This window comes from Stegostoma tigrinum, chromosome 6 (assembly GCF_030684315.1).
Source record: "Stegostoma tigrinum isolate sSteTig4 chromosome 6, sSteTig4.hap1, whole genome shotgun sequence".
Taxonomy (NCBI): Eukaryota; Metazoa; Chordata; class Chondrichthyes; order Orectolobiformes; family Stegostomatidae; genus Stegostoma; species Stegostoma tigrinum.
In genome coordinates this window covers 79435222-79462554 of record NC_081359.1, presented here as the reverse complement: position 1 = coordinate 79462554, position 27333 = coordinate 79435222, and the positions used below count along the sequence as shown (strand labels likewise).

At 40.8% G+C, this 27333-nt stretch overlaps 1 protein-coding gene across 7 annotated transcripts in view; it reads right to left on the bottom strand.

Moving 5' to 3' along the window:
- The window catches only part of LOC125453689 (microtubule-associated tumor suppressor candidate 2-like), a 403189-nt gene that overhangs the window by 315963 nt on the left and 59893 nt on the right, over positions 1 to 27333 (bottom strand). For 4 of the 7 annotated variants that reach the window (XM_059646691.1, XM_059646695.1, XM_048533561.2 and 1 more), the window contains exon 3: positions 26403 to 26526. The exons of the other annotated variants lie outside the window; for them this stretch is intronic. The gene's annotated coding sequence lies outside the window, so the exon portion shown is untranslated. The remainder of the gene's footprint in view (positions 1 to 26402; positions 26527 to 27333) is intronic. 7 annotated transcript variants of the gene reach the window in all.

Genomic DNA, 27333 nt, shown 5'->3' with positions numbered 1-27333 from the left:
AACACTAATTTCTCCCTGATATCCAGATGCAACAGCTACAGTGACAGTGACATGTGGAAGAACACCAAAGTAATACAATATTAGGAATGAGACAGCTACCAATAATAGGAACACATTTCATCAGTTTTTGCTTTAAACATTTTTGATTTCATTTGGTATAAGGTGCAAAAGCAGATTAATTGCAATCAACCTGTTTTGAGGAAAGGTCACCTGACCTGAAACGTTAACTGATTTTTTTCTTCACAGATGCTGCCAGACTTGCTGAGCTTTTCCAGCAACTTCTGTTTTTGTTCCTAAGTTACAGCATCCACAGTTCTTTCAGTTTTTAATTGCAATCAATATGCCTGAACAACATAAGCTCTTCTACACTTTTGTCTGGGGAGAACATTTAAACAAAACTCTCATTTCAACAAACATATATTGGGAAAAAAACCATAAACACTGCACCTATTTTTCCACAAATGCCAACCTATTTTTGAGAGAGAAAAAAACAGAAATTTAAATTGTTAATTAAATTTAACTCTGTCCTCTGGGTAGGTTGACATTCTGGGATACCTCAGGAATGAAGGATAACATTGCTGAGTTGAGGAATTATGGAAGGAATTTTTCTTTCTAGATTTTTTTTTCAACTATCTGGCAAATCTCTGGTGGTGATTAGGAAGTTAATGAGTCAGGAAACTAAATGTAAATTGGACAACATTAAATTACAATACAAGGCATGTGCTGGTTAATGTCACAGGCGTCTGTGGAGAAATACCAGAACTGAAATCTGACTGCTTACACAAAGGGTAAGCACTGAATCAAAATAAGAACCTGATCTGATATAAAGTTGGATATGACAGGTAGGCAAACTCTCCTAACTCCAACCCTCAAAATCCCTTTACACAAGTATAATTACGCTCTATCTAGGGTCATTATATTTTGCATGCACCACAGCGTGTTACCCGAATTTCATGAAAAACACTGAGCGAACAATTTAAGCTTATGGCTGGAACCACAACTGCCATACTTTAAAAAACATGGTTGTGCACAGAATGAGAACCCAGTTGTAGGTTGCTGGCCATTGATCCTCATAAAATTAAAACAAAGAAGTCCTTGTAACTGAGCTCAGACCTGATACAGAAGGGAAATACTTGAACATAATATTTAAAAGGACGTCAGGTAAAGTTTAATGTTTCGCACTGCCAGCCTGGAAGTGCACATTCAAATTAATAACTATAAAACTGTAGACTACAAATCAGACAAGCAGAATTTGGAAGGGAAATCTCTCTCAAACAGAGGTCTTTGTATTTTCCTTCTGAACAAAGTGAAACAGCAATCAGAACCTGTAGGCCAGGACCATGAAACTGGGACTGCTTCTGAGGAAGCATCATTTGATTTCTCTCCACAGATGCTGTCAGATCTGCTGAGCTTTTCCGGCAATTTCTGATTTTATTTGTGACTGTAAAACTGGATGTGGTTTTGGCACAACAGATGTCAATTTGCTATAAAAATGTCCACACACTTCCAACATATTTCACATCAAATTCTATCCGGTAAATGGCACTGCCACAAGGATGAGGGCATGCACCAGAAGTATGCAGGGAAGGTGGACTGTGACATCTGTCAACACACAAGTACTGCCATTTTCAACTATTTAACATTTTTCTTAAACATACGTAGCGAAGCAGTTATTAAACAGCAGGCAGGGCACCCCAACTCCCAACATTTAAAGAAAAATCTATCTCAACAAAGGTGCGAGAAGGTGGTGTGGTCAGCCCATTTAAAGGGATTAGCAATCATCCTAGGTTAGTTGCTGACTAATTTCTACTGGTTAGATTTCTACTCTTCTACTGTTTCTATTGTTTTACTGATTGACTTTCTACTGCTCTTCAGAATAGTTCTGAAGTGGAGTCTTCGGACTTGAGACGTTAACTGTTTTTCTCTCTATAGGTGCTGCTAGACCTGCTGAGTTTCCCCAGCGTTTTCTTTTTATTTTAGATTTCCAGCATCTGCAATATTTTATTTTTATTTCAGTGTCTTCAGACAGAATTTCTCTTATGTAACTAAAAGCTCAATATATAATGGCTGCATTTTATAAACAAAATTCTCACATGCCAGCTCTGATCTGCAAGCTCAGAGCATTATGCATTTTCCACCCTAATCCAAATTACCCAAGTTTATCAAAGGCATTTTCAATTGAGCTGAGCCATTTCATTGATCGTTCAAATCCAAATTCAACAGATCAACATTGGCACATCAACCATTAAATCATACTTTGGACAATGAAAAAATAACATAAATTGAAACCAGTATTAGATCTAAGGCACAGGCCCTAAATATTACCTGCTCACCCCACAGATGCTGATGAACTTCCCAAATGTTCCTCTTTTGTTTCAGCTTTTGCAGTATTTTACCTGAATATATTGCTGTTGTTGGAAATGTTAGCTATTTATTTGAAGTGACCATAGTTGACCAGTGCAACTTATTTCTGCAGTATCACAGGTTCTATAAATCATGGTTTTCAGAACCATGGAGACTGATGCACAATCAGGCTAATCTAACCATTAACTGATAATAATCATAACACAATTAAGTTAGGTATGATCTAAGATTGGATGTTCCAGGAGCTAATGCCCCGTCATTCAATCTCAAAAAGACAAAATTCAAGAAATTGAGAAGGATTTTAAACAAACTGAATGGAGTAGCGTTTGGGGCAATATTTAATATTTCAATTACTGTAGAAAAATTCAAAGTCTTTAACAGCATTAATGCTGATCATGCACAGGATAGTTATATAGAAAGGGTTGGCAGGCAGAATAAACAAATGGGACTTCAAATGTTTCAAAAGAAAATGGTAAGTGAAATAAAAAAGGAAATACAAGATTGTCATAAAGGAAAGTGAAGAGAGAAAACGAGGAAGAATAGACAAATGGGTTTGAAGTAGTCAGACCATCAGAGAATAAAAATGTGCAACATATAAAAGTACGATTACTAATAACTGTTTCATAGGTTAATAATGGTAATAGCTTTGTTGCATACTACAGTATAACAGCAAGAAATTCCTTCAGTATTATGACTGGAGGTGTGCTTTCAGGGAAGAGATAAGAAGATTGACTCTTAATATTCTTGGAACAACTAGAGATGAGAAATACCAGCTTGCCTGTGTCTCCCACCTCACAATAATATTTGTTTTAAAAGTGCATTAAACATTGCTTACAAGGTAAAGGGAGCATTACTTCAAAGTCAAAGTAGGACAAGGTGCACATTCATAAAAGTACAAGTTCTGAATTAATTTCAGAAACCTTTTTCATAAAGAAAATTTTAAATGGAATTCTTCAGAGATTGTCAAGGAGAATTGCGCAGTCACTTAAGGGGCCAACAATTTACTTTTACGTACACACTACTCCTAATAGAGGAGTGAACCTTGGCTCAATCGTATAGCTTCCCACCTCTAAGTCATAATTATGGTTTAAAACCACACATTGTGTGTTAGATCTTGGATAGCTAGGCACTGAAGAGTAGAACCGAAACTAAGCATTTAAACACTACAGGCATATTGTGTACCTCAAACACAACCACCACAGTTATAACCTGTTCTTACATATAGGAGTACAGTTAAGGCCCCAGTTAAGGTCACTTCCAAAATACTAATAATACACAACTAATGGACCTTTAACATAGGCAGCTTGGCTAAATAGAAACAGAAATTTTTGTATTTGCATATTGGGATCATACATCGTGGGGTGTTTGTTTGACGGAGAATGGTAGCCAATGCCCCCACCATTCCCATCTTGTTGATTCCTGTTGTTGAGTTAATGAGCCAGTCCCATTTGCCAGCATCTGGCCCATATCCTACTAAGTGTTTCTTATTCATATATCCATCCAGATACCTTTTATAGGCTGAAACAGTACTCACCTTCACCAGTTCCTCTGGCAGCTCATTCCATACATGCACCACCCTCTGCACAAAAGTCTTCCCTTCAGTGACCACACGAGAAGGTCCCAATCCATTTTCTCTTTGCTTTTGCAATTTGCTACCACTCTCAGCATCAACATACAGAAATAACCTGATGAGTAGACAAGCAGTCTTTGTTCCCATCCTAATATCCTCTCTTTAGAGCAACACAGACACTTTAACAGAATTCAATGGTTTAAGCAAAAATTAATACCAACTTAAAGAATAAAAAGGGATGCTAATCCTTTGAAGACCGAAGTGCATGCTGTAAGGAACATCTTTTGGTTAATTGCAGTTGAAAATCATGATTAATAGGCAAAAAAACCCCTTAACTTTCAGCAACTTGAAACCAAGCATTAAAGGCACTTAATGGAGGAAGAACACACAAAGAAATTCAAGCTGAATTCAATGTCAAACAATAACACACTAGGCTGTTGGACAAAGACACTGAAAAAAAGTCAAAGACGATAATGTAGAATGGAATATTAACACCAAAAAAGATTCAACTCATTAAACAATCCATGACTGGAGGAGGTATGCCTCCCTTGTATAACAATGCAGTTAAAGGTGAACCAAGCACAGTATTAGCAAGATTTTATGGAGAAAACTGAAAACTTTACAATCAAAATTGATATAGACAACTTTACTCTGAGCAATAACTGGGGTTTTTGAAGTTTAAGTCATGACATAACTGCATCTACAGCCCATCCTGTGAGCAAGGTTCACCTGTAGATACTTCAAATCCAGATGGTTTGCATATGTATGTCCAAGAATCTATTCAAGAATATAACGTCACAGATATCTTTAATGCTGACAAAACTGTCCACTTTTACAAATACACGCCCGGATAAAACTTAGCCAGGGGCTAAGCTGCAGTTGGTGGTAAGCAACCAGATGATGGGTCTCACCTTTGGTTGCCACAAACACGTCCAGAACCATAAAACATGTTTTTACTCATCAACAAGTTCAAAAAGCCAAGGTACTTATACCAGATCAACAATCAGCCAATCAGCTGCAAGCAAACTAAAAGGCCTGGAGCCAACAACAATATTTACTTGATAATAAAATGTGAGGCTGGATGAACACAGCAGGCCAAGCAGCATCTCAGGAGCACAAAAGCTGACGTTTCGGGCCTAGACCCTTCATCAGAGAGGGGGATGGGGGGAGGGAACTGGAATAAATAGGGAGAGAGGGGGAGGCGGACCGAAGATGGAGAGTAAAGAAGATAGGTGGAGAGGGTGTAGGTGGGGAGGTAGGGAGGGGATAGGTCAGTCCAGGGAAGACGGACAGGTCAAGGAGGTGGGATGAGGTTAGTAGGTAGCTGGGGGTGCGGCTTGGGGTGGGAGGAAGGGATGGGTGAGAGGAAGAACCGGTTAGGGAGGCAGAGACAGGTTGGACTGGTTTTGGGATGCAGTGGGTGGGGGGGAAGAGCTGGGCTGGTTGTGTGGTGCAGTGGGGGGAGGGGATGAACTGGGCTGGTTGAGGGATGCAGTGGGGGAAGGGGAGATTTTGAAACTGGTGAAGTCCACATTGATACCATATGGCTGCAGGGTTCCCAGGCGGAATATGAGTTGCTGTTCCTGCAACCTTCGGGTGGCATCATTGTGGCAGTGCAGGAGGCCCATGATGGACATGTCATCAAGAGAATGGGAGGGGGAGTGGAAATGGTTTGCGACTGGGAGGTGCAGTTGTTTGTTGCGAACTGAGCGGAGGTGTTCTGCAAAGCGGTCCCCAAGCCTCCGCTTGGTTTCCCCAATGTAGAGAAAGCCGCACCGGGTACAGTGGATGCAGTATACCACATTGGGGAAACCAAGCGGAGGCTTGGGGACCGCTTTGCAGAACACCTCCGCTCAGTTCGCAACAAACAACTGCACCTCCCAGTCGCAAACCATTTCCACTCCCCCTCCCATTCTCTTGATGACATGTCCATCATGGGCCTCCTGCACTGCCACAATGATGCCACCCGAAGGTTGCAGGAACAGCAACTCATATTCCGCCTGGGAACCCTGCAGCCATATGGTATCAATGTGGACTTCACCAGTTTCAAAATCTCCCCTTCCCCCACTGCATCCCTCAACCAGCCCAGTTCATCCCCTCCCCCCACTGCACCACACAACCAGCCCAGCTCTTCCCCCCCACCCACTGCATCCCAAAACCAGTCCAACCTGTCTCTGCCTCCCTAACCGGTTCTTCCTCTCACCCATCCCTTCCTCCCACCCCAAGCCGCACCCCCAGCTACCTACTAACCTCATCCCACCTCCTTGACCTGTCCGTCTTCCCTGGACTGACCTATCCCCTCCCTACCTCCCCACCTACACCCTCTCCACCTATCTTCTTTACTCTCCATCTTCGGTCCGCCTCCCCCTCTCTCCCTATTTATTCCAGTTCCCTCCCCCCATCCCCCTCTCTGATGAAGGGTCTAGGCCCGAAACGTCAGCTTTTGTGCTCCTGAGATGCTGCTTGGCCTGCTGTGTTCATCCAGCCTCACATTTTATTATCTTGGAATCTCCAGCATCTGCAGTTCCCATTATCTCTAACAATATTTACTTTGCAGGTTCAACAACTTGATCACTGTATGTACTTCCAAAAACACAGGATGCTGTTACTTATAGATAATTGTGCTACCCATTCTAGTGTCCATGGACTAAAAGCTATACAACTGTTTTTTTCTCCCACTCAATTCAACTTCAATTTCTCAGCCAATGGTCCAGTGTATAATTTGAAATTTAGAATTCTTTTGCCGACTGATGTTTGCCCACAAGAAATTCATTTGTGCAAATGAAAAAAAAATCAGTGAAAACTTAAATGTTGACTTGATTCAAGTAATGAACTTTGTCAAGAAAGACTGGGCCACGGTAAAGCAGAAAACAATCCAGGATTGCTTGCTGCATGCAATCTTGTTTGAAGCTAATGTTAACAGATTCAATGGACTTTCACCATGTGACATCACTACTCTCTTCTCAAAATTAGCATTAGAAAAGGAAGAATTTTTGACAGCCAAAGTTACTGCTGATGATGATGCTAATCCTTGTATTGCATCAATCAATGATGATGCCAATGTGGAATCAGTTACAAAGGAAGCAGTTGAGAAAAACGAGCATACTGAACTGAAGCTAAACATCCACACATTACCAATTTTAAAGCTTTCAATAAGCTAGACTCATTGTACAACTATCTTCAACAGGTCGCAATTTAAACACAAAAGCATTCAAGTTACTGGACTAGTCTCCAATCTTGTAGAGAAGGGACCATTGTCAAGAAAGAAGCAACTGTCTTTGAAAACTATTTTTAAAACTAATGGATGATTACCAATGGTTATCAGCATTTTAGATTACATATTCAATTGCTTGTGTTTTGATTATGGGCAGTTCTATAGTTAGAAACATGTTTTAGGATTTTGCAGTGCTCATTTTAGCTTTTGTTCTGAAACCGGAAATTGGTGGCCGACACAGTTATAAAAATATCGATAGTACAATCTGTTATCATGCAGCACATGATGCATACCAATTCTCACAGTATAGCACACGGACCACCATGATCTTGGATTGGTAATCAACAACTCATTTATGTTAACAAGTTTACATGGGCCCCGAGGCATAGATATAAATGGATAACACCACAGTACCTGCGTTGGTTACATTCACATTATAGATTATGGATTGTTAATTAATGCTGGCCTTACCACAGATGTCACAACCCAATAATAAATAATTTTGAAAAACTCTGATCCCCACATCAGTGACAGGGAATGAATGAATTTTAATGAGAAAAGGATTGGATGCCAGCTACTATGGCCATGAACAGTCAAACAGACAGCACCCACTGTCTGTTTAGAATAATTATTATACCATAATGTTATTGAGGGTTATATTACCATTTCAAATTCCCACAGTAGGGTTTGCATCATGCGAGGAATTTTATGCAGCAAATGCACCACAGAGAGGTAGTGTTAATTCTAATATTGCAGAAGGAACAGGAATCTCAAGGGTTACAAAACATTGCACGTCGATCATTCCTTGTCTACTGACCAAGACATTAACCCTTCCCTTTCTCTCTTTTTCCTTTAGACTAACATTAATGCACTCATCTAAGATGCTTATACCTGGATTAAATGAGGCACTGATTCCATGGTACTCCAATTGCCTGCAAAATTCACAGCAATGCAGTACACACACAAAAAAAAGACTTTCACATGACACCTCAGGGAGCCAACATTGTATTAGGCTTGTTTCAACATGGTGGCATTGATTACTACTGTTCTATTACACCAGATCCATGCTGTAAGAATAGCAAAGACACCGATGGCAATCATGGTCAACAGATGGTAAAGATTATCATTATTTCTGAGAGGGTATTTTAATAGCATTAGATCACAATTCATGCTTTACCTAATGCTCTATCCACATTCAAATGAGTTTCTGAAAGTAGTGATGGATACGATTTGCCTTCAATAACAGACGTGAAGAATCTCAGATGACTGAATCTCGATGGTCAAACTGCGACTGCACTGCAGAATATCATTCGATAGTTTTGTAGGCCTGAATGTGAATCCAGTTCACTGGATACAGCCTTCAGGTTCTGATGTCTGATCAGCTAAATTAAAATCAGTCTAGGCAATTTCAACTCAGTTCCCAGCGGACACAAGTCCGCAACATTAAACAGCCTATAATTCAGCTCTGATTAGTTAAGCTCACTCAGAGAAGCCAAATATCTGTCCTTGCCTGGAATAAAAAAAATAGATAAATGTCACAGATTTGAAACAGGAGATGGGTACTTCTGAAGTCAGGGGTAACCCTCACAATTCTAACTATTGAAGAGATCTGTCCTACATTACATGCCCTAAAGTCTCATACATTTACACAATGAGTTGAAAGAATCAATGTTTTGACAGTGCAGTAGCTCAGTGGTTAGCATTGCTGCCTCACAACGCCAGGGACCCAGGTTCGATTCCACCCTCGGGCAACTGTCTGTGTGGAGTTTGCACATTCTCCCCGTGTCTGCATGGGTTTCCTCCGGGTGCTCCGGTTTCCTCCCACCGTCCAAAAATGTGCAGGTGGATTGGCCTTGCTAAATTACCCTATAGTGTCCAGGTGTGCGCAGGCTAGGCTAATTTGAAATGCGGGGTTACGGGGATTGGGGTGCATCTGAGTGGGATGCTCTTCGGAGGGTAGGTGTAGACATAATGGGCCAAATGGCCTGCTTCCACACTGTACGGATTGTATGACATACAGGAAGAGCTTTATCTAAGTCACATCGCCACATTCCCCCATCTTTCCCTGGATATGGAACATTTGACAGAATGTCTGAACCAGAAATCCCACATTGCTCTGGCAACACTGACAAAGAAGAATAAATCACTTTAAATAGGTGCGAAGTATGAAAAAGGCATGCGTACAACACCGTATCACATTCTGAAGACTTTACAAAGTACAAGTGAGTCACTATTGTATGAAGAAGCAAAGCAGCCTGTTATAAATGGGACAGTTCCATCACATCATGCGAAATAAATATCCAGTTTTTCTTCTCTTAATGCTACTGTTAAAAGCAGATGCATTGGTTAGAAAAATCCCTGTTCTTAACCAAGTATCTGTTCTACCTTCTAGGACTAGGTTTTAACGTCATCCAAATGGCAGCATTTCTCACACTGCCTTACGGCTCCGTGAAATATTAAGTCGTCATTTGCTGGAATCTGAGCATCATTCAAAAAAAGTTCTCCATCTCTCACTCAACATGCAAATTCACACAATAAGAATGGCCTCGATAAAGCAGAAACTAGGTAAATATGGCCAAGTAAATTTGTACACTATGCAAGTTGATGCTAAATAGGGTGCATTAAAGCCATCCTGAGAGAAAATGACAGTTTGCACTGTCCATTGTGAAAACTCCTGGTAAACTCTTAGACCTTGGTCACGAAAAGTGCTCAGCCTACCTCAGATCATCCTGGTGCCTCAAAAGTTTGAGCAACAGCTGAAGCTCACTGCTTTACACGCTGCTACTATGCTAAAGGAAACAGCTGTGAAGAAGACACCCCTCTACCAATCACATGTACGGTAACCTTCTTCATATAATGTATGAATTTTAGTACCAGAGTGATGCCAGGGATATAGGCTGCACATCTCAAAAACTGGAGGGTCATCCATTCAGCTGTTCATAACATCAAGGTACTAACCGCACACAACCAACCCACGCTTGCAAAGCACAACATGGTGTCGAACATTAAATGCGATAATGCATTTGGACAACATTTGCTGGATAATCCCGAGTATGCAAAAAATTACACTGATAACAAATTTCGGATTATCAGTTGAGCCTACAGTCTGGTACACTTGTATATACTAGAAGCCACATATAACAACACACATTCCTTGCAGACAGAAAGAACACGTACTCACATTGTGCAAAGTAGGTCACAGCCAGTCAATGGCTCATTCCTTAAGGTAGTGCTGTAATGAATCAAAGACAACCTGTCTGATTTTAAAATTTAAACAAAGGTTGCCTATTAACTGTCAATCAACATTAATGGATACATTTTTCATGGCAACACCTCAATCAGAGTCCATTTGCCAGTCTTCTCTCCTGCAATATAAATATTATCTTTTCTGTTGAATTGGTATTCTTGCAAATTATTCTGATGAGTGCAAGATGTAAACTTTGACAAATGTATCGCTTTCAGCCAGATTCAAGAAATATCAATCATTAATTGCATATCTTAATTTAGTACAAATTGTATTCAGATGGTTCCGATTAATTTCGGACTCATCTAGAGTCATAAAGTCCTACAGCACAGAAACAGACCAACCACTCCAGGCCAAACATAATCCCAAACCAAACTAGTCCCACCTGCCTGCTCCTGGCCCATAACCCTCCAAATATTTTCTATCCATGTACTTAACCAAATATCTTTTAAACATTGTAATTGTACCCACATCCACCATTTCCTCAGGATATTCATTTCACATGCTTACTACCGTCTGTGTAAAAAAATTGCCTCATGTCCTTTTTAAATCTCTCTCCTCTCACCTTAAAAATGTGTCCCCTTGTTGTATATTTAATGCAGTTACATAAATGAAATGTGCGTCTACGCAAATAAAAGCTTACAAGTGTATGACAACTAGGCTCCAGTGATTGGTTATTCACTGTGCAATTATATGAGATCTAATGTTAATGTACCTAATTACTAAGTTGGGCTTGAACCCATGACTCTCTGATTCAGAGCTAAAGTTCAGAACTACCAAATGGGCTAGCTGTAACCAATAAGAAAATGTTATTCAAACACTCAGACTTGTTTTCTGATAGGACATCTGAGAGGGAATTACCTACATGGAGATATACAACTGGAACTATCATCCACAGCCTAAAGAGAACTTGGCGCCGTTAAATACAAAAGCAGATATTGCTCGGAAAACTCAGCAGGTCTGGCAGCATTTGCAGAGAGAAAACTGAGTTAATGTTTCAGGCTTGTGAAGCTTCTTCAGAACCTGTTAGTGTCCTGTCCAATTTATACCTCCTTCGGAATCGCTTTGTTGATTTTTCAATTCCTCTGTTCCTTTATCCTTACTTAGAAGGCTTAATGAACTGCTTCAGGACTTAGCAAGGTAAAATGCTGGAAAGATGTTTAGTCAGTCTAGTTAGTACCCATATTCCATCTTTATCACTTATTATTTACTCAACAGCAAGGACATTAGGCGGGGAGGTACCTGCAGGCCTCCATGTATAATCCCGATCCTTCCCCTTCTCTGGGACTCCTGGGCTAATCTTCTTCTGTGGAACTGCCAAGCATAGGAATTGCCTCATTGGCAAAAGATTCCTTAGGACAGGAAGCATGACTCCAATAGAGACTCCAACAGGATACTACTTCTCCTTACAGATACTGCCAGACCTGCTGATTCTCCAGTGTTTTCTGTTTCTATTAAAGAGCAGGTCCATCTGGTTTGTTTTCTAGTAATCACATTTCTAACAATTTAATTTGCAAAGGAATACATTCAGAATAAAAATAAACTTGGTATACAGAGCCAAAGAAAAATAATGTATCTGCATCTGTGTCTGTGTAATCACATGTAAACATAAGTAACATTTCTCAAACATTTACTAACAATAGAAATAATAAACTTTCATTTATCCTCTCAAAGACCCTAGTACAAAACAGATGCAAGGGTGTAAAATATATTCAACGTGCATCCATTTAAAAGCATGCAATTCCTTTGTTAGGTATAGATTAGCCAACATACTTTTCATAAAACCCCTACAGCAAGGAACAGGCCATTCAGCCCATCAAGTCCTCACCAACCCCACTGCAGAGTATCCAGCATTTCCCACAGCTAACCCACACTGCGCAATTTAGCATGGTCAATCCACCTAACCTGCGCACCTTTGGACTGTGGGAGGAAACTTGTGCAAATCCATGCAGACTTGGGATGAAACACAAACTCCACACAGTCACCCAAAATCAAACCTGGGTCTTTGAGACTGTAAGGCAGCAGTGCTAACCATTGAGCAACTGTGCTACACCATTTTGAAACAACTTGCTCATGGGTGGTTTTCACTTTTATCAGCTGTTAATGGATACCTGGAGCACGCAAAACTGATCTGTCTTTCTGCTATGAACTGGAATAATTTGTCTCCTACTGCAATTATTTTTCTTCCTCTCTACCTACAATTTCAGTTCAGCTATTCTAAGCAGTACTACTACTGAAATGAAAATTAGGAACAAGTGGGATAAATGGCAGTTTAATTGATGTTCTGAAATAAATACATATAAACATATGCAATTATAGAAAATGCCATTCAAGCAAGTATTCCACCACACCTGAGAAGATGATATTTATTAATAGGTTAAACTGCAAACTTCCAAGAGAATTTCTGTCAAATAGGAGACGTTTAAATTTGATCACACATTCCTGTTGAATATACAAATTGTTGTTGTTCCAATAATCAATGCAACAAAATTCATGAAATAAAAATTTTCATTTTCCTATCAGCAGCAATGTCACAGTTCAGAGTAAAATATCAGGGAAACCTAAAGAATAATAGAAACTGTGAAAAGGGAGGGTGGATCTTTCTATTTGGCATAGCTGGAATGTAAAAAATGATCCTTTACTTTGGGTTAAATGCACCTGCAACTGAAAGATCTTGCACTTACAAGCAATCAATATGATTAATACACAGCACAGAACCAGAATGTGACTGAAAAAAAAGATATGCTGTCAAAACTTTTCACCTTGAACTCATCAGGGTAGAATAACGAGAAAACTAAAATTGAAAAGGAATAACCATTTATGCCATAGGGAATGCACCAGGCAATGATTGTCATTTAAAATTTTGTTTGGTTGAAAAAGGCACGCAATGTGTGGACATGTTCTTTCTGCCTGCAAAAGAATGTTACTGTAAGCCTGTCAAGATGGAGACAGTCCTCTCCCTCCAAGCTCCCAAATCCAGGAGAGACTGAATCATTGTTATGAGCCCACTGGTGGCTAATCCTGGCAAAGGTTGAAGGCTTCAGTAACGGTTGACACAATACACCACTGTGTTGTTGTCCTGAGAACCTCTGAGACATAAAAATCAGTCCCTGGGAGAAAAAAAACTCTGATTGCCAGCAATGAATAGATGAACAGTCAGAAAAATCTTAACTTTTTGGGTGAGTAAACAAAATATTCTTTAGTACTATGAGAAATAACCTAACTGAAGCATATTTTGGAGAAACAAAGCACTTTGGGCCAATAATTTCCACAGCTTTCTACCACTGGATATTTCCTCATCCCATGCCTGGATCTGCTATGAACTAAATAATTGATGCTGTTGTTATTCAGTATCACAATTATTATTATGTCACGTGACTGCCAAGATGCCAGTAGTCAAAGTGCACCAACTGACTCTTTCATTGTCTGGCAATTCTTATATTCTTACTCTGCTCTGCAAACTTAACAATTCTGTTGACAATCTCCCCAGATGATTCACTCCCAAAACCTGAAGTACTTCACATCGACATGACTAGCCATCTTACATCTCTTATGAATTTGGGTATGATTACAGATGTTGATGCAGCTCTCACTTCCTCCAGCTGCCCTGAAACTAGTCATCACAGGGCTCCATGTTCTATCCCTTTTCAACTCTGTAAATCAGCTTCCCACCCCGGCACTTCTTGATTGTGTATCTTGGATTTCCTAGCAAGGGGGAAGATAAATGAAGGGGTGAATAAGCAGTCGCCAGTGTTGTCAGAGGTACTGTCGACAATAAGGTCTTGGTTTTCAGTGGTGTTCTGCAGCATATCTAAGAGGGTTAAGGGAGAATCAGTTCATGGTCAATGCACACACTTCCTTCCATTGTTTCAGGCTCGCGCAGGCACCGGCCTCTTCCAAAGCACCACAAAAATGGCTCTTCTCCATTCTCAGTTTTCAGTCAGCAGCATTTCAACATCAAATCTTGGACAAATTAGACGCTCACATTCTCTTCTCTTGCTCCAACAATTCTAGATCCTCTGCCAAAAATCTGCCTTGTAGATTTGCAGGTAGATCCTTAAATCAAAAATTTTTATTTTTGCTCAATGCACAGCACACATGTACTGAACTCCCTTCGCAGATGTGTCCAATGTTGAACGCACGTTGTACTTATTCTGATATTATTACTATTTGTTTGTCTGATGGGGTCATCCATTTCTGATTCCTGCAGCCTTCAGTCCTGTTCTGAATGCTTATACCATTACAACAGGGACCCAGGAATTTTCAAATTGTTACACCAGACTTACAACTCCACTGGAATCCCTCAGGTTTTCCTGAGATTTAGCTACTTGGTAACCTAGGAAAAAAACATTTCCTATACTACGTTCAGCTTTGGTTTGATTGTAGCATTCTTGCCTCTGAATCTGAAAGTCACAGGTTCAAGGCCCACAGTAGAAATAAGAATATAATTTAGACTGACATTTCACTGTACCACCAATACTTTGCAACTTTGTCTAAAGAGCTGCTCCTTCGGTGAAATTGTTAACCGTAGGTCAAGGATGACGTGTTGGTCAACATTTAGCACTCCCCTAACACCAGTGAAAAAGATTATCTGGTGAACTATGAAATTGAAGTTGTGAAAAAAACACTGCAAAATTCTACCTTTTTACCTCACTTTCTGTCTGTGAATGGATAGTCTCACTGGTTGTGTGAGCACTAATTTTTTTGATCTGGGAGTATTACTATTCTTAGATTTCCATCTCCTGGGCAAATGTCTAGGTTGAATTTTTGCTTCAAAGTGTGAGAACAGCTTGAAATTGTGTGTTGATTTTGGTGTGAATTCTCCTTAAAGTTGTCATGTTCTTATCTAGGTCTAATTCTGGGGAACCTTAACAAGATTTCTGTCTGAGTTGTGGGGAGATAGAACTTAAGGTCCCAAAGAGGATGGGGACATATTAACTGTTCTGTTTAATCTGCATTCTACCTCGCATTCTAGCCTATCTTTCAATCTTCTGCTTCTTGTACTGAAGCATTTCAGACCATGTGTACTTATATAATTTGCTTTCAATCTCTTACTTCTCCTGTTTGCATTTAGTGGTTCTGATCTTAGAACCTGGTGCAAGAAAGATTAACACTATCTTTTGAGCAAATTCTTGCTACCTTCTGGCAGCCAGAATACCCTGTCCAGTTTCTGAACATGCAAAATCCTGCTCCTCTGATGCTGCCTGGCCTGCTGTGTTCATCCAGCTCTATACCTTGTTATCTCTTAACCAAAGAGCCTTCCAGGTCTTCACATCTCAACTCTGTGAAACAGCTTCTCCTGCTCATTAAACTGCTGACTTATAAACGTACATTCAAAATCTCTTTTTCCAGACTCCTTAATCACTGTGAACAGTCTGGTTCTATTTAGTCTGTCCCACTCTTTGATATATTAAGCACTTCTATTCAATCAAGTCTTCTTGTGTATTTACATTTCCTCATAGAAATGAGTTGTGTTTGCGACCTCTTTGTTGCTTCACCAACATTACTACACTATAAGCCCTCAAACTGTCCAATTTTAATATCATGTACATTATCTTAAGTTACAATTTAAGATTTTACATGGACTCACCTATAGATCTATTCTTTCATATTCTAGTCCCGTTGCCAGAAAATTCAGTATTCCATGAATTTTTAAATAGCCTTAGTCACTCAAGATCCTCCTTCAATATAGTTTTCTCTGACTCAAAGTATAACAGTAACATTAATTTTGTTTAACTACAATATGTTGTATTATTTCACTGTTGCTGGGGCAAAATCTTGGAATTCCTTCCCCAACAGCATGGTGGGTCTACTTACAGCACATGGACAGCAGGAGATCAAGAAGGTAGCTCACTGTGGCCTTCTTAAGGGTGACTAGGAGCTAGGAGTGGGCAATAAAGGTTTGCTCAGGCAGCGATGCCCACATCCTACAAGTTAATAAAAGAAATCCTTACACTGCCTGACAAAGTTCCACTGTCAAGTTTGTTTTTGCCTGATTGTGTCTTGTCACTACGCCTTTGCAACTTCCTTTGCCCTCTAAAATTATTCACTGCCCCCTCACTTTAATATCATAACTTTGGACACCATTCCCCAGCCTTAAATCCAAATTATGTATAAAAACAATATGAAAAAACAATTCCAGATCAGAGCCATTTGGGATACCACCATTCCCTCTGAAGTATTAGGAGTACATTTCCTCAAATCTTATTTTCTCCTTAATGTCTTCTGACAAGTTTTAAAATCTGATTTCCATTCACTCTGTCCTCTTGATGCAACAGCACTTTATCGTCTTCAACAGATTTCTATGAAATATCTTGACAAAGGGTCTCCACACTTCTAGAGATGCAACATCTACCCACAGATGTAACATTCACTATTTCTCCTACTTATCATTGTTAATACTTTTTCCTTTAGCTAACCCTGTCATATAACCTTATGACACATACCATGCTCCTAGCACTACTTATGGGTGGAATATCTTTGGGAAAAAGGCTCAATATGATGCATATAAAAATCTTAAAGTTTTGAAATTCATCTGAACAATCTCATTTAAGGTCGTGAACAGCAAAGTAGATGTCTTAAAAGACCAGAATTTGCTAAGAACTTATCATATTTCACTGTGCATTGCTTGTTTAATATCAATTTCAAGTTATGATGTGAAAAGCTTGCTGCCTCTGGGCCTTGTAGGACTTATAAAAACAGCTCAGATCTATCAGGACCTTTTTTTGGCTTGCATTGTTAAACATTTTATATTACTGGAAACTGAACAGGCAAATGTGAAGGAAATTAGCAAAATTTGATAGAATAAAATTTAGCCAGAAAATTAAAGATTCCAATATTAAAGATATGACTATGCAATAGTGAAAATATTTAACCGTACTCAGATAGAAATAACATCAAGTTTCCTTATATAAAGGGTTAAAATGATAATTAGTCCAAAGTCCATTAACGTCTATTGAAGCTTACCGGAATCTAGTAACAAACACTTTGCAATTTATTGACTGACTTGTTGCTGAATGCCATGGGGAGCTCACCAGGATAATGTAAAAACTTGATTAGAAATCCTCTATGTTAAATCAAACCAGAAGCGGCTAAACTAATAAATCTTTCTTTTGGACAGCTTTTCGCACACTACCAAGATGGAATTTATTAAGCACGACTAAATGTCAGATGGAAGGAAAGAACAGAATAATGTTACAACTGTCATTTTGATTCTGCAGCTGATTATAAACTTGCAATGAAAGACATTTCGTCTAAAATATGTGCCTCCTTTGATTTTATTTCTGAAGTGTGAAGTCATGTAAAGTAGGTAGAGTCATCACAACATTCAGCTAATGTATTTGCCTCTATCTGTGCTATGACACAAGTTAATTAACTTTCACTATGATACTGTCAGAATAAATGCTAGTACTCACCTTCTGCCTGAAACCACAGCAGGGATACTATAGTTAAAACATGGGCAACATTTGAGAACAAGTCTACACTCATGAATCACATACACTAGAAAACTAGGGAGGGTGGGGATTATGGGTAGGAGAAAGAAAGCCAATTGTAATATAAATCAAAAGTGCATATAAGCAGCTATGAACTTCAGGCACAAAGGAGCAGCAAGAAGAAATTTACACGCAGGTAAGCTGTACTGATCAAAATTTCACTGCTGAAGAAATTTCATTTAGCCAGCTGATTCTGGAATACATTGAAACAAACAATTATTACAGTACAGTGAGAAGTATGGTATGCAGTCACATAATTAGGAAGCAAAATCATGACCAAGAACTTTGGAATGAAAACAGAATTTAGAACTGTGACAGTAATTTGAAAAGACAATGGAATTGAATCTGGAATTTTGTTGGAGGTGGCGATGTTAGTGGTTTTTAAAAGGAGCTAAGCAGTCTCTTGATTAGAACTAATTTACAATGCAGCCAGTATATAGGCTTCACACTGTGGAGGTGTGGAAGAACACTGCAGGCCAGGCAGTATCAGAGGAGCAGGAAAGCTGGCATTTCAGGTTGGGACCCTTCTTCACAAAGGGTCAACTTTCCTGCTCTTCTGATGCTGCCTGACCTGCTGTGTTTCTCCAGCTCCACACTGAGTTATTGCTGACTCCAGCATTGGCAGTTCTTACTATCTTTCAGTATAGAGACAAGTAATGGAAGTTGAGTGATTTTCACTTCATAGGAATTGGAATGGGATTCAGATGGAGAGGGGTGCCCCATGGACAAGATGAACTCAGACAGAACATACATGAATATGGGGTAAGGAATATAACAACTAGGGCCAGGATTAGGCAATACAGCCCCTCATGCTTGCTCTGCCATTTAATGATTTTAGGTGGTCTCATCAGCCCCAACTCCACTTTCCCCATCCACTCTGCATAACTTATCAACTGATTACTAACTAAAAGTCTATCTCCTGTTTAAATTTACTCAATGTCCCAGTATCCACCACACTCTGAGGTAGTGAATTCCACAGAGGGAAGTCATTTCTCCTCATCTCTATGTTAAATCTGCTATCCCTTATCCTAAAACTATGACTTCTCACCCTAGATTTTACTATGAGGAAACATCCACTCTATGTCTACTTTGCCAATTCCCTTTTGCAACTTATATACCTCAATTAGATCTCCTCTTATTCTTCTAAACTCCAGGCACTATTGGCCTAAACTGCTCAACCTCCCTTCATAAAACAAACCCCTCATTTCTGGAAGGAATCTAGGTAGCTTCCTATGAACTACCTCCAAAACAACTACATCACTCCTCAAAAAGGAACCAAAATTGTATATCATACTTCAGATGCAGTCTCACTAATGCCTTGTACTGTTGTAGCATAACTTCCCTGTTTTTATACTCTATTCGTTTCTCAATAAACATCAAATTCTACTTCCTTGTCTTATTACCCACTATATTTGTACCTGCAATAGAGACAGCTAACTCAATCTTAGAAACAAAGAAGTCTAAGCTTACAGTACCTGTTAGAGATGTGACTGTAGGAGCATTGGGAGGGACTTATGGAGATTCTTGGCAGTGCAGAAAAGTAGCAGTGGATTACCTGAACGCTCCATGATGATCTAAAATGACTGGTTTTGACAACAAAGTGTAATATGCAATAGTCCTTGATTTGATCCAGCCAGTTCAGAAGAGAGGGGGGAAAAGGAAGAAAATAGACAATGGAGGAGAATAAAAAGTGAGGAGTGGGGGGAAGCAAAGCATTCTAAAAAGAGGAAAATAAAAATTTGTGCTACAATTTATAACTTTGTATACTAATTGACAGATGTTTAAAATGGTTTGTTCCCTGGAAAAGGGAACTATACAAACAACCTCCTGATAAACATTGGAAAGGAAATGGAAAGTGAAGTAGTTAGAGAAAAGCTGTCAAATTTAGGTCAGCTCATGGGATGGATTGTTGGAGGACTCAGACATTTTTCTTCAAAATTCTGGCTCGAAAAAGGGTCTTGTATTATTGCTTCATTATATTTATTGACATAATCCGGAGTACGTCCAACAAAACAGGGATACCTTCTGTACCCCTCCCTGTTGTTGAATAAAGTAAAGTCACCATTGCCCTACCAGATTCACTTGGCTGCTCTTACATTAAGAGAGAGAGAGCGAGAGAGAGAGTGAGCGAGAGTGAGCGAGAGTGAGCGAGAGTGAGCGAGAGTGAGCGAGAGAGAGCGAGAGAGAGCGAGAGAGAGCGAGAGAGAGCGAGAGAGAGCGAGAGAGAGCGAGAGAGAGCGAGAGAGAGCGAGAGAGAGCGAGAGAGAGCGAGAGAGAGCGAGAGATAACTGGTGGTGGTTTAACCTGAGGGCCATTACTCCTCAAGCAAAGAAGAAACTGAGAAGGAAAATCCTTCATGGCAACCTCAGCCAGTAAGGGACATGAATCATCAATCCATAGGGCACACTTGCTTTCTCCACCTCATCAACCAATTCCATCGTAATATTTTACCCGTTCCAGGCATATCCTCTGAGAAGTGTCACCTTCTCGCACCACATTACCAACACTTTTAACTATCAGGACCCACCTTCCCCCCCCCCCCCCCCCCCCCCCCACCCCAATGTTGGCAGATAGACAATTTTGGACCTAGCCAACTCACAGGCTTGGAATGATCACGGATTTATGAAAAGTCATCTCCTGATGTCATGCTTTGTCTCCTGCCTGCCTTGCAGCTATTTCTAATCAACCTGTTCAGAGATGCTAGTACACACCTCTGGAGCAGAAGGGGCTTAAACCTAGGTTCCAGGCTCAGAGTTAGGAAAACTACCACTGTACCACAAGAGTCTTCCTGCCTATTTTGTATAGTGTATTATCTTTATTAATGATATTTCTTGCTCACAGTGCAATTAATCAATCTGTATGTTGTAAACATACAAATGAACTCACCCCCAATGCCATATCATTACTTGAACCGGCCACCTTAAACTGCACTGAGACTACTGGCAGGTGGGAAGCCTGGTTAGACTAGGCACATTAAGTAACAGGTTCTCAGGACTAAAACTGGCATCGAAGCCACTCGGTCTGACCAGAAATCCGATGAGCTTTCACTGGAACATTATCTCCTCAGCAATGGGGCTCAATATATTTAAGGAAGTATTGATCTGCAGCTGCTGCTGCTTCAAAAAGGGAAATTTGAGGCTGTTCTATATATTGGAATAGGGTTTCCACCACTTCCATCTTAGCGCGACATCACTCCTCTAATAACATCAAAAAGCTTGTGAAACGTTAAGTGCTTCTTGGCTCACTAAACCATGTTGACATTTCACAGTGTGCCTCACTTTACGTCACTTGGCTAAGTCTTCAATTACTTCACCGCACTTCGGGTAAATCTTCAAATCTGTGCGCTCAGGAATGCTTTCCTCTTGGCTCCTCAACCTTGCCTTGGTCTGTGCGATCATGCCCCTTGGTCATCCAATGTTGCTCTATGCTTTTTCAGATTACTCTGAGAAAAACACTGTAAATCTTCTAGTTTCGCCACCACTGCAACCACGTTCTTTGAATCTTTGTGTAACCTCCAGACAGACTTCAGAGCCACTTTTAAACAGACTATACATGACGGTAAGGCTACAGAGTAGCACGTGCTGTGCTGTACAGGAACCAGCCTTCAAGCAAAGTGCAACATACGACTACTGAGGTCACTGTTACTCTACAACTTATCTCAAGTGTATCATCTACAGCCAGGTACTGCCTCAGGAATGGCAACAATGACTATTTTCATAAAAGAACATAGCTAATGACTTTTGAGACTTAAGTTTAACCACTGAGGCGCTCTCTGGGATACTATTAGCTCATGAGGTCTTGCTTCGTACCCGTGGCAGCAAGGAATGGTCACAGATATCATTGTTGCTACTGTGAGGAACAGGAGCGGAACGGTGGCTCAGTGGTTAGCACTGCAGCCTCACAGCACCAGGGATCCGGGTTCGATTCCAACCTCGGACGACTGTCTGTGTGGACTTTGCACATTCTCCCCGTGTCTGCGTGGGTTTCCTACGGGTGCTCCGGTTTCCTCCCACTGTCCAAAGATGTGCAGGTTAGGTGGATCGGTCATGCTAAATTGCCCGTAGTGTTCAGGGGTGTGAGAGTTATAGGGGGATGGGATGCTTCAAGGGGCAGTGTGGGCTTGTTGGGCCGAAGGGCCTGTTTCCACACTGTAGGGAATCTAAATCTTAATCAAAGATCCCTTAAATGTAGACTTTGGAGGCAAGTGATAATAAAGTGAGAAACCTAGTTGCACAGTGTAGCTTAAGGAATTTTAAGTAGCCTTATGAAAAATTGCTTTGTATGGATTATATCACTGTGTTGATGTCACTGCCACTGCATAAACATGATAAGATTTGATAGTCACTAAAAAATAACAAATGGTTTAATTTTTAAAACATATCCACAAACCATTTCTCGTTCATGGTATGAACAAGAAAAACAAGAACAAGCTACATGGAAAATTCAATTGAAATTAAAATCTTAAAACAAGAACTCTGGCAACATGATGAAGCAGAAAAAAATGCATTGCACATTCAGACATTCTTGGATCTTTGTCATCCCTGCCAACTTGGCAGCTGATCGCAACCTTTCAAGAATTAATCTGACCACAGTTCAACAAATGAGGTTGATTCAGTGCTACAACTGACTTACAAATTGCAACACTGTCCAGAAACTATACTCCATTGTCAACTGCTGAAAATACTCAGCTATGGACTCTTGTTTGATATTTTAAATGTGTTCTAACAGTCACGTTCCCCTGTGAAACAGAATCAAAATGCTAATAAGATTTTGTGACATTAAATGTTCTGCATTTTCCTGAACCCAGTTACTTGCAGAACAGCTGTATCACCCACTTAATCTACTTTAAATAACTGCATTAAATGTTGTTTCAGTCAGTGCCTCATGAGTTTCGAAAGCTATAAATAGAATTGTTGTTCCTTACCTTACAAAGTAAGTTACAAGAAACTGGCCCATCAAACCATGTGCAACATTGGGCATTACCAAACTATTTCATCTCATGATGAATTATTCTGCAAATTTCCTACAGCCCTCCCTTCAAAGTGAAGGAAACAAAATTCCAAATAGTCTGTACTTTTGCTAAAATATGCATTACTTAGATTTTGCTCAGTTGGCACCTCTTTTAAGACGATACGAAGTAGAAGGCTGCAGAGCTAGCCAACTCCAGAGGCCCTTAAAAATTGCAAGCAGGACCCAGATGTCCAGCTTCATTTCCAGCAGATCCCAGTTTTGCCAGCCCAGGAAGAAAGCAGTCGTTAAGTCACACGGGCATGAAACATGAACTTAGCAGAGCCATTTGAATTGAACGCTGAATTAAAACAAGATGCATTTTCAGCTTTTCAAGGACATCAACCCACTGTGCTTGTAGAAATTTATACAAGTAAGAGTGAATAAGACCAGTTAAAATGTCACACTCTGAAGTTAAATAAAACCCAGCTCACTAAAAATTAAAGAAGAAACAATTTTCACTTGCAGTAAAAGTGACATTTGCTTCTGGAGTGCATTGACAGACAGGCCATTTGTTAATCAGTTTAAAAAAAAAGGCCAGTGGGCATCTATTCCTGTACTTTCAAAAGCTGTTTTCACTTGCACATCCCAAGAGTCATTATTATAACTGAGCAGATTATGAATGCTTGGCTGGTTTTCAAAAACTCCAAAATCTCTCCTTTTCATGAAGTGGGCACTGGGCTGAGTTCACATGTTGGTTGACAGAGGCTATCAAATAATTACTTGTTACTGTTATGTTTGTTGAATAGAGATGTGTTAGTTTTTAGGACTGTGGGACAGAGTGAAATCACTGTGCTTTGGGTGGCATTTGCTGATCTGTAGTCTAACTCCATATATCTGCCTTTGCTATGTTCAATTTGCATCTGTGTCAGTCTCTAGAAACAGGAGTTGAAAAGCTGCACAAGAAGGCTCAATTTTCAAAAAGAAGAGAGTGCCTTCACAGGAGAACTATAAGTTTATCAGTCTTTAACGGTCAGTTTACTGTTAATAGTATAAAAGTAAACCTACCCATATGGCAGGACAGCTCAGTCATATAGAATGCCCATTCTGTGGTACGTGGAGAATAGTGGACCATTCACATGACCTTGGTGAACACATGTGCAGCGAATGTCACCAGCTGTAAAAACCTGAGCTCTAGGTTTCAGAGCCTGAGGGGCAGTTAGACAAACTGTGGTGCATTCACGAGATGGAGATTTACATGGGCAGCATACTCTCAAAGCTAGTCACATCACCGGCCACACAAGGAGAAAGCTCCCGCTTAAGAAATGATTTTCTGTTTTAGATGGTGAGGACAATGGTTCTTTTGTGGAGCACAGCGAACAACAGCCCATGGCATCACTAGTGAACCAGGTGAAGAGCAGCAGTGACAGGGGATTCATTAGCTAGTGGAACAGAAAAGCATTTCGGTGGTGTTTGAGGGTCTGTCACCCGCTTCCCCCCCCCCCCGGGCAGGATGTTATCGGAAAGCAGCATGGCATTGTTCTAAGGAAGAGTGATCAACCAGAGGTCATGGTCCATGTTGGTAACAAGGGCAAAGGTAGGAAAGGGGTAGGGTCCTACAGTCAGAATTGTAGGACCTAGCTGGAAAATTAGCAAACAGGACCTCGAAGAAGCAACCTCCAGATAACTACCGTGTGGAAGAGAAATAGGAGAATACAATAGAAATGTGTGTGGCTGGAAAGATAGAGCACAGGTTGGAGGGGCTTCAAATTCCTGGGATCCTGGGACTGGAGGTGGTGGCACCTGAATAAGCTGGATGGGTTGCCTCTGAAAGAATCGTGACAAAAGGAACACAGGAACAGGAGTAGACCATTCAGCCCCCCAAGACTGCTGTACCATTTGTGGTGATTGTGACTGATCTGTAGTCTAACTCCATATATCTGCCTTTGGCCCATTTTCCTTTATTTAACAAAAAAAGAGTTTCACATTTAAAATTAACAACTCATTCAGCATCCACTGCCTTTGTGAAAGAGAATTCCAAACCCGAACCGTTGTTTGTGTGTGTAGCAGTGCTTCCTAATATCTGTCCTGAATGGTCTGGACTTAATTCTCATAAAATGCCTTTTAGCTGTAGAATCTCCAGCCAGTGGAAACAGTTTATCTTTATCTACCCTTTCTCTTCTTGTTAACATCTTGAAGACTTCAATCAGATCAGACTTCAATCAGTTTCTAGACAAAACAGGCATAATTTGTGTAATCTCTCCTCATAATTTAACTCCTGAAGTCCAGGTGTCATACTTGTAAACATATGTTGTAATCCCTCCAAGACCAATATATACCCTCAGGTATGGTGCCCAAATACAGTGATAGAGTCACACAGCATGGAAACAAACCGTTCGGTCCAATTCATCCATGCCAACCAAGTTTCCCCAAACTAAATTCATCCTATTTGCTTGCACTTGGCCCATACACATCTCAACCTTTCCTATTCATGTACCTGCAGAAATGTCTTTTAAACATTGTAACTGTATCCACCACTTCCTCTGGAAATTTATTCCACATAAGAACTATCTTCTGTCTGAAAACGTTCATAAGACATGGAGGCAAAAATTAAGCCATTCAGCCCATCGAGTCTGCTCCACCTTTCAATCATGGCTGGTAAGTTTCTCAACCTCATTTTCCTGCCTTCTCCTCATGATCCTTGATCCCCTTAACAATCAAGAACCTATTATCTCCATCTTAAATATACTCAATGACCTGGAGTCCACAGCCTTCTGTGGCAGTGAATTCCATAGATTCACCACTCTCTGGCTGACGCAGTTTCTCCCAGTCGCTGTTCTAAAAGGTCTTCCCTTTACTCTAAGGCTATGCCCTCAGGTCCTATTCTCTTCTACCAGTTGCCCCTCAGGTCCCTTTTGAATCTTTCTCCTCTCCTTAAAATTACACCCTCTAATTTTAGACCCCCCAACTCTCAGAGAAACACCTTTGTTATTCACCTTATCTGTGCCCCTCATGATTTTATGAGCCTCTATACAGTCACCCCTCAATTGCCTATGCTCCTGCTTACAGTACTCTAGGTGGGGCCCGTCCAGGGTTTTGTATAGCTGTATGTCATCAAACCATTCCCCCTGTAAAGACTCTATTCCATCTTCCCGGTTTTTCCATTGCCATCACATCTGTTCTGATGATGCCAGCTTTGAAAAGGGGGCCTCCAAAATGTCTACCTTCTATTTCAACCCAGGATTCCCTACCATTACGGCTGACAGGCCCTCAGCCATGTCTGACCCATCTCCCCACCTTCTGCTCTCATCCTCTCTCTTTCCTCCCATGACAGGTATAGGGTCCCCTTGATCCTCACTTACCATCCCACCAGCATCCACATCCAAAGGAGCATTAGCTGCCATTTCTACCACCTGTATAGGCATGCTACCATCGGACATGTGTTCTCCTAGTCAACCTTGTGCAGGGACCATTTGCTCCAAAACAACTTGGTCCACTTCTCCTCCATTCCCAACAACCCCCACCTCCACCCCCCAACAGCCATGCAGTGGCAGAAGGTGCAACACCTACCTGTTTACCTCTTCCCTTCTCACCATCCACCATTCAGCTTTCAGCTGGGTGAAGCCATAATTTATCTGCACTTCATTCAATCCAGTCGACTTTATTTGCTGTTCACAATGGAGTCTCCTCTACCCTGGGGACATGAAACACAGACTAGGTGAACGCTTTGCAGAAAACCCACGTTCTGACTGCAAAAATGACCCCGAGCTGCCTGCCACATCAACACTCCACCACGTCCCCATGCCAGCAGCTCTGTCTCAGACTTCTACAGTGTTCCAGTCAGCCTCAGCGTAAGCGTGAGGAACAGCATGTTTTCAACTTGGGTACCATGTAGCCTCTAGGACTCAACACTGAGTTCAATATCCTGAGAGCCTGATTCTATCCTTCCATGATTTTTGCCCACCCCACACCTGGTCCTGTTATGGCATGGATTTCTTTTACCACAGCCACGCAGTCTCACCAATGCTTAGGCCTATTATCACATTATATGGGCTGCTTTCAGTACACTTCACCCATTTTCTCCCAATCTTAGCTCCTAATATCACTAATTCAGCTTTTCTTCTGTCCTGGCCTACTATCCATCATCTCTTTGTTTACATGCCCCTTTCATATCATTCTATCTGGGCTCCATCGGTACCTATCCGCTCACCTCCCCTTTCTGCCCACCTCATAACATCATCTTCAGTATAAGTACCACATTTTCTTAGCTGCTATCAGTTCTGATAAGGAGATCCCCACTTCAAAATGTTAAATCTGCTTTCTTCCCACGGATAATGTCAGATCTGTTGAGTTTCGCGGCACAGTGGCTCAGTGGTTAGCACTGCTGCCTCTCAGCGCCAGGGACCCGAGTTCAATTCCACTCTCGGGCGACTGTGCGTGGAATTTGCACATTCTGCCTGCGTCTGCGTGGGTTTCCTCCCACAGTCCAAAGATGTGCAGG